Raw genomic sequence first — 6,740 nt, 5'->3', positions numbered from 1 at the left:
GCTCGAAATAACAGTGAGGATGTTATTGAAGCTGACGCTGTGAAAACAAGGAAAGGAAAGCCTAAAAACAAGTTTCAAAACAAGGTTTCTTCAAGTAATAATAACCAAAATCACTCTTTTAAAAAACCTAAAAAGGGCAATGTGTGGAGTAAGAACAATGTTAAAAGCACAAAATATTACAACTGTGGAAAGCACAACCTAATGTTGTAACTGATATTCTTGGTGATGTGTTCATGATTGGTGATTATGTGAATGGCTTTGTGAATTAAGTTATTTTATCTCTCTGTGATTGGATCTTTGACTCTGCATGCACAGAGCATATGACACCTAAAATGCTCTTATTCTCATCATATATGAAATTGAAAAATGGTAATGTGTCTATGGTTGATAGCAGTGGTATAAATGTAATTTAAATTGGAACTATTTGCCTTAAGTTTGAATTTCGTTTTGAACTTCTACTTAAAAAATGTTAGGCATGTTCCTGATTTGAGTAGTAACCTGTTGTCTTTTGTTGTGTTAGAGGATAGTGGTTTGCATGGTAATTGGGACATGTTTGCCAAAGGATTATGAAAGGTGATCAATTTGTGTTTAAATTTGTTAGAATGCAAAATCTTATGTGTTATGTTTAACCTATTTTGCATGCTAATTCTGTGAAAGAGACAAGGATGACAAAGGTACTAGAGAGAGAATGAGACAAAAAGAGAGAGAAACACACAGCTGAATGAGCTGTTAATGTTGAGAGGGAGGAGAGTAAGAGAGAGCAAATGAACGTCCAATATCAATCACACAAGATAGACGGTCAAGATCAGATCAGACTTGGGTAGTGGGCTTAAGTTGCTTGGGCCAAATTCATTGATTTGGGCTACTAGAATTAAAAGTTTGGGCCCACATCACGAAATTCATTTGTGGGCTCACTTCTCAACAATATTAAATAAAATTGCTAATATTTTTATTATACTTTATAAATATAATTATATTTTAAAGTTGGAATAGATTCAAGAGAGTTTTATTGTGATTCTTTTTTTTTTCTCAATATTTTATTTGATTTACTCTGATGTGTCGATTGCCATCAATTGACATCGCTCGTGAATTTATATTGGATCTTTATTTTTTATTCTTTATTCATTCTATCAAATAATAATACATATTTATATTAATGAGTATTACAAATAAAAGGATGATAAATCACGCTCTTTTGACTTTTAATACTAAATATTTTGCTTTTATTGTGTTAAAATTTTGAAAGCCCATTTACTATTAGATTTTAAATTTTAGCATGTAAATCATAGAACATTTGTCGTTTAGTTGTAGATTTTTCAATGCAATATATTTCTTACTTATTACGAATCAATGTCTCATAAATATGTGTAAATTATTTAATATATTAATATTGATAACATTTTAAAGGAAAAAAATTACGACTTACGATTCCTTACGAGTTCCACTTGTTTGTGGAAATGCTCCAATGATGATTGTTCTGTTGACCACAAACTCATATATGTTTCTCTAACATATATGTAACGTAATGGTTATACTTTGCTGGCAACTCTAGTTTTGTCCTTCTTGTCTGAATTTTTCATCTGTCGATTTCCAAGTTGGAAAGGTCTAGTATAATCAACGACTCAGATGGAAAGCTCGACGACAAGGTGAGTTACAATGCATAGCATATACTTTTGGGTTGATGATAATTTTTCTCCGTGTTTATTTTGATTTGATTATATGTCCTGCATATTAGTTGGAACCTAGCTCAAATCCTCAATAATGAAGAAACTTCTCTGAATTTACCTCAAATTTCAGAAACTTGACTTAGTTTTTGTCTGGTTTGGGTAAAGGATTAGTCTCTTTTTATAAGAGAAAACGAACCTGAATTCAACAAGGCAAAAGTATTTTTCCAAAATCTAAGTACAAAACTAATCACCGGAAGAGTTTCCATCATACTATAATCACATTACAAAAACTTATTCAAATTAAAAAAAAAAAAATATATATATATATATATATATATATATATATATATATATATATATATATATATATATATATATATATATATATATATATATATATATATATATATATATATATATATACTAGCAAACAAACAGCATCAGTGGTACTTGGGCATAATCTTATATTTCAGGCCAGATCACTACGGGAAAATCGACCTTTGATTTTTTGCAGCTCTGTTAGAACTTTTTTCATGTCTATTCTATCACCTGAAGACTCCGCACAACACTTCAAAGCCAAATCTAGTACTGAAGATACACATTGCTCGTTTTTTTCAAAGCCTTGTACGTTTTCTGTATTCAATAAATTGGCATCTATAACCTCAATTGATGACTCGTTATTAAGTGAGCTTTGAACCCAATTCTTTAAGGTTAAATCTCCATCAAACATATCATCACTCGGTTTTTTTCTCGTAAAAGTTTCCATCACCATCACTCCATAGTTATAAACATCACACCTTGTCGAAACTAGCCCTTCCAAACCATACTCTGTAAACAACAATAATATTGTATAAAGCAGTAAATGATCAAAAGTGAAATTCAATTGATAATATATAAAAATGACATGGGTTGAAGTGAGAATATTAACTAACCTGGTGCAATGTAACCCATTGTTGCTAGGGTGTTGGTGTGCATAGTGCTCTCACCTTCGCCCAACAATTTTGCTATCCCGAAATCACTCACGTGGGCAACCATCTCTTCGTCTAACAACACATTGCTTGGCTTCAAATCGCAATGAACAATGAGAATCGAATAGCCATGGTGAAGATATTCTAACGCACATGCAACATCGATCATTATGTTCAATCTTTGCATGAGATTCAAGCAATAGTTGTGGGAGTATAGCCATTTGTCGAGGTTTCCATTTGGCATGTATTCAAGTACCAGTGCCTTGAAATCCTCGTTTGAGCAACTGCTAATGACGTTGGTAAGATTCTGTGGCGAATGTTGCGCAATACTTCACATTCGACTCCGAAGCTTATACAAGCAGCTTCCGATAGCGAATTGAAGACCTTGACAGCGGAAATCTTCCCATCTCTTCGAACGGCTTTGTACACAGAACCAAAACTCCCCATGCCTATTAAATTCGCCTCACTGAAGTGTTCAGTTGCTTGTAGGAGTTCGTAATACGAAATTCTTTCTGGTACAGTGGTAACCAGCTCGTCAATTCCATTGATTGCCTTATTTTTTCTTTTGTATCTTACGAAAATGAAGGCCAAAGAGAGAAGCGAGATCAATGCAACAACTCCACTAGCAATAAATAAAGCTAAGCGCACATTTTTCATCCTTGACATGTGTTTGGAAACATTATGATTGCAAAGTGGTACATTGAACCTTGGAATTCCACATAATGCATCATTCCCTTTAAAAGACTCGATAGTGAAGTTTACGAAATGACCCCCAGTGGGAATTTCTCCTCTCAGAGCATTGAAAGAGACATTAAGGTAGTCGAGGTATTGAAGTGCTTCAAAAGACTTTGGGATTGAGCCGGAGAGGCTATTGTAAGACAAGTCTATACATACCAAACTGATCATCCTCCCCACAGAATCGGGAATAGAACCTTTCAGTAGATTATGTGCCAAAAACAGACCATTCAAAGATATTAAATTCTCGATTGTGCTTGGAATAGACTCTGAAAACTGGTTCATTGATAGATTGATCTGAATTGTTTTCACTAAATTACCTATTTCTGGAGGTAGAAATCCAATCAAAGAATTTGACGATAAGTCTAAGTACATCAAATCCGTGAGGCGCCATATGCTTGATGGTATGCTTGAAGTCAGCATGTTAGATCCTAGAGACAGTTCTCTTAAAGATGTGATATTTCCTAAACATTCGGGTATTGGACCAGAAAATTTATTTTGGCTTAAATATAAATTAACCAAGCTGTGTAAATCACAAAGACCCTCTGGAATGGAACCTCTCATATTGTTTTCATATAAATATAATCCTTGAAGCTTCTGCAAATAGTTGATAGTAAGTGGAATGCTACCAGACAACTCGTTCGTGTCTAAAGAAAGATTCACAAGGTTGCTTATATTGCCGATTTCTGCAGGAATGACACCATTAATTTTACAATTGTAGGCATATAAATACTGCAGCGAGGTAGATAAATTCCCAATGGAAGCTGGAAGGATGCCACCTAAAGGATTATCACCAATTGCGAGCACTCTTAATGATCTGCAATTTGTCAAGGAAGTTATGAAGCTCAACTCCGAAGAAGTTGATTCGGTCCTTAGATTGTTGGCAGCTAGGGTTATATATTCCAGGTGTCTTAGGTTACCTAGAAAATGAGGTACAAAACCAGTGAACTGGTTTAAAGTGAGTTGGAGAATTATGAGTTTAGAACAATTAGTAATGGAATCGGGTATTATTCCAGTGAGGTAGTTTGTATGGAGATAAAATGTCTGAAGAACGGGTAATCCGTGACCTAAATTAGTTGGAAGACTACCTAACAGACTATTTTCTGAAAGATCAATATCTATAAGATTTGACATGTTAAAGATCTCTAATGGAATAAAACCAGTGAAGGAGTTGGAGTACAATTGTAATACTTCCAGTTGGTAAATTTTGCCAATTTCTCGCGGTAAACCACCTGTTAAGATAAATAAATAAACAAAATAAAAAAGTTAAACATTGCAACTATAAAGAAACTAATAATATTGCAAATTGTTAGAATCCTATTTGAATTATAATTTCATGTGGGGATAAAATCAAATAAAAATTAAATTTTTATCTCATTACGAGACTTGAGAGAAGGGGGGAATTCTTTAACCCATATATTACACACGTCATGTGCGTGTGAATCCAAGAAGGGAACTTATTATTTTATTTTATTAAATGTCATTTATTTGTAATTTGGTTTATAATAAAAAAAAAAATCTTCCATATCTTAATATATCTCCTACGTGATTAAGAATCTCTAACATAAATTATTTTGTCTGCTCTTACTTTTGCTGCTCTCTCAAATAGAATTTTTCATAAGAAAAATCAAGATTCAAACTTGCTTCTTTGAAGAGAAAAGAAGATCGGTTCTTCAGGAGGAGAGCTTAGAAGACCACATTAAAATTTGTGTCTTTATTACTGTTTTATCAACCGTTGCAACACTTAACAAAATAGTAACTAAAACTGAATCTAGAATTGATTTGACACATATTACAATATTTGCACGAAATAATTCTAACACAAGTCTTACCTGTTAAATTGTTTACTGAGATATCCAATTCGTTGAGCTTTGTAAGATTCCCGATATCTTTTGGAAGGTTTCCGTACAGATGATTGTGATGTAGTCGTAAAAGCTGGAGAGAAGAAATATTGAAGATACTGAGGGGAATTGTACCACTAATCTGATTTCGATCAATGGCAAATTCAGTCAGGTTCTGAAGATTCCCAATCTCGAACGGGATAACACCTATGGAACACCAAAAAAAACAAAAGCTCTTAGAAAAATATATAATCATCATGATATTGAGGTTTTCAACTTTCTTGAATGAAATTGTGATGGAGCTTGAAATTAAAGAAGAGAAAATCAATGTCAATTATATTGTTCAACAAGAATGTGAGGTATTATACCATTTATATTGTTATTCGCGAGATTTAAAATCTGAAGAAATTTTAGCTTGACAATGTCTCTAGGTATCTTCCCACTAAATAAGTTGTCGGACAACGATACCAATCGAAGTTGTGAACATTCGGATAGACTCGATGGAATTTCGCCACTCAGCTTATTGAAATATAGGCCAATTTCTTGAAGAAGTGGAAGTTTACTACACATGTCACTTGGAATGCTGCCACTCAATTCGTTTTCTCGGAAAGATATAACTTTCAAGGCCGACAGGTTAAATACGGATGACGGTATAGGACCGGAGAGATGATTGTAGTCCATGTTTAAAGTGTGCAGATTATGAAGCCTCCCTAACACATGTGGAATATTTCCTTGAAGAGAATTCAAAGAAAAATCAACAACTCGTAGATTTGTCAGATTAGAGAGGGAACTCGGGATGAAACCGGTAAAGCTATTATTTTGTAAGGAGATAAACTTCAATTTGTGTAGAAGAGACAATTGTTGAGGAATAACACCACTGAAAAGGTTGAAACTAAGATCGAGTGAAACAAGGAAGGAAAGGTTTTCTATTTGTGGTGGAATTGTGCCCGAGAGACTCATGTGGGAAATATTCAGTGCAGTCACTCGATGGTTGCGCAAATCGCAGGTGACGCCAATCCAGCTACAGATAGAGCTCGAATTGGTCCAGTTGCTTGTAATAATACCATAAGGGTCCAAATTGACGTGTGATTTAAGAACAAAGAGAGAGAATTGATCTACGGCGAGGGTGGTTGATTTTTTTACGGCTACGCAAGAACACGATATTTGGAGTAGGACTGATGTACATGCAAGAATGTAATAGCAAGTTTTCTCCATGGCTGCAAAATACAATGGTGATATCTATATAGAGAAGAGAGTTATCCAATTCTTGAATGCAAAGAAAAAAGTCTTGAGTTTATGATTTGTATATAGTTTCGGTTGAAATTTATAAAGGGAAAACACAAAAAAAAAAAGTAGGGTAAATTATACCTACACTCCTGAGGTATGCTAAAATAACTTTAAGGTCTCTATAGTATCGGTAATTACAATCGCTCCCCTGAAACATCGTTAGAAACTGTAACGGGATAATGCATTAGATACGTGATTCTGATAGATTTCTAACGGACTATTAGTTTCAGGAAGTGATGGAG

General features: G+C 34.0%; 1 pseudogene across 1 annotated transcript; it reads right to left on the bottom strand.

The window, feature by feature from the left end:
• Positions 1 to 2,594: 2,594 nt before the first annotated feature.
• On the bottom strand, positions 2,595 to 6,491 carry LOC105953926 (uncharacterized; annotated as a pseudogene). Its single transcript, XR_016032256.1, has 3 exons — positions 5,580 to 6,491; positions 5,203 to 5,418; positions 2,595 to 4,602 (listed from the first exon to the last, which is right to left on the bottom strand). The product of XR_016032256.1 is annotated as an uncharacterized LOC105953926 (transcript).
• Between the last annotated feature and the right edge of the window lie 249 nt (positions 6,492 to 6,740).

This window comes from Erythranthe guttata, chromosome 7 (genome assembly GCF_056151865.1).
Source record: "Erythranthe guttata isolate IM_541 chromosome 7, IM_541, whole genome shotgun sequence".
Taxonomy (NCBI): Eukaryota; Viridiplantae; Streptophyta; class Magnoliopsida; order Lamiales; family Phrymaceae; genus Erythranthe; species Erythranthe guttata.
Note: the sequence above shows the minus strand (reverse complement) of the source record. Positions and strands in the feature narration are given on the sequence as shown.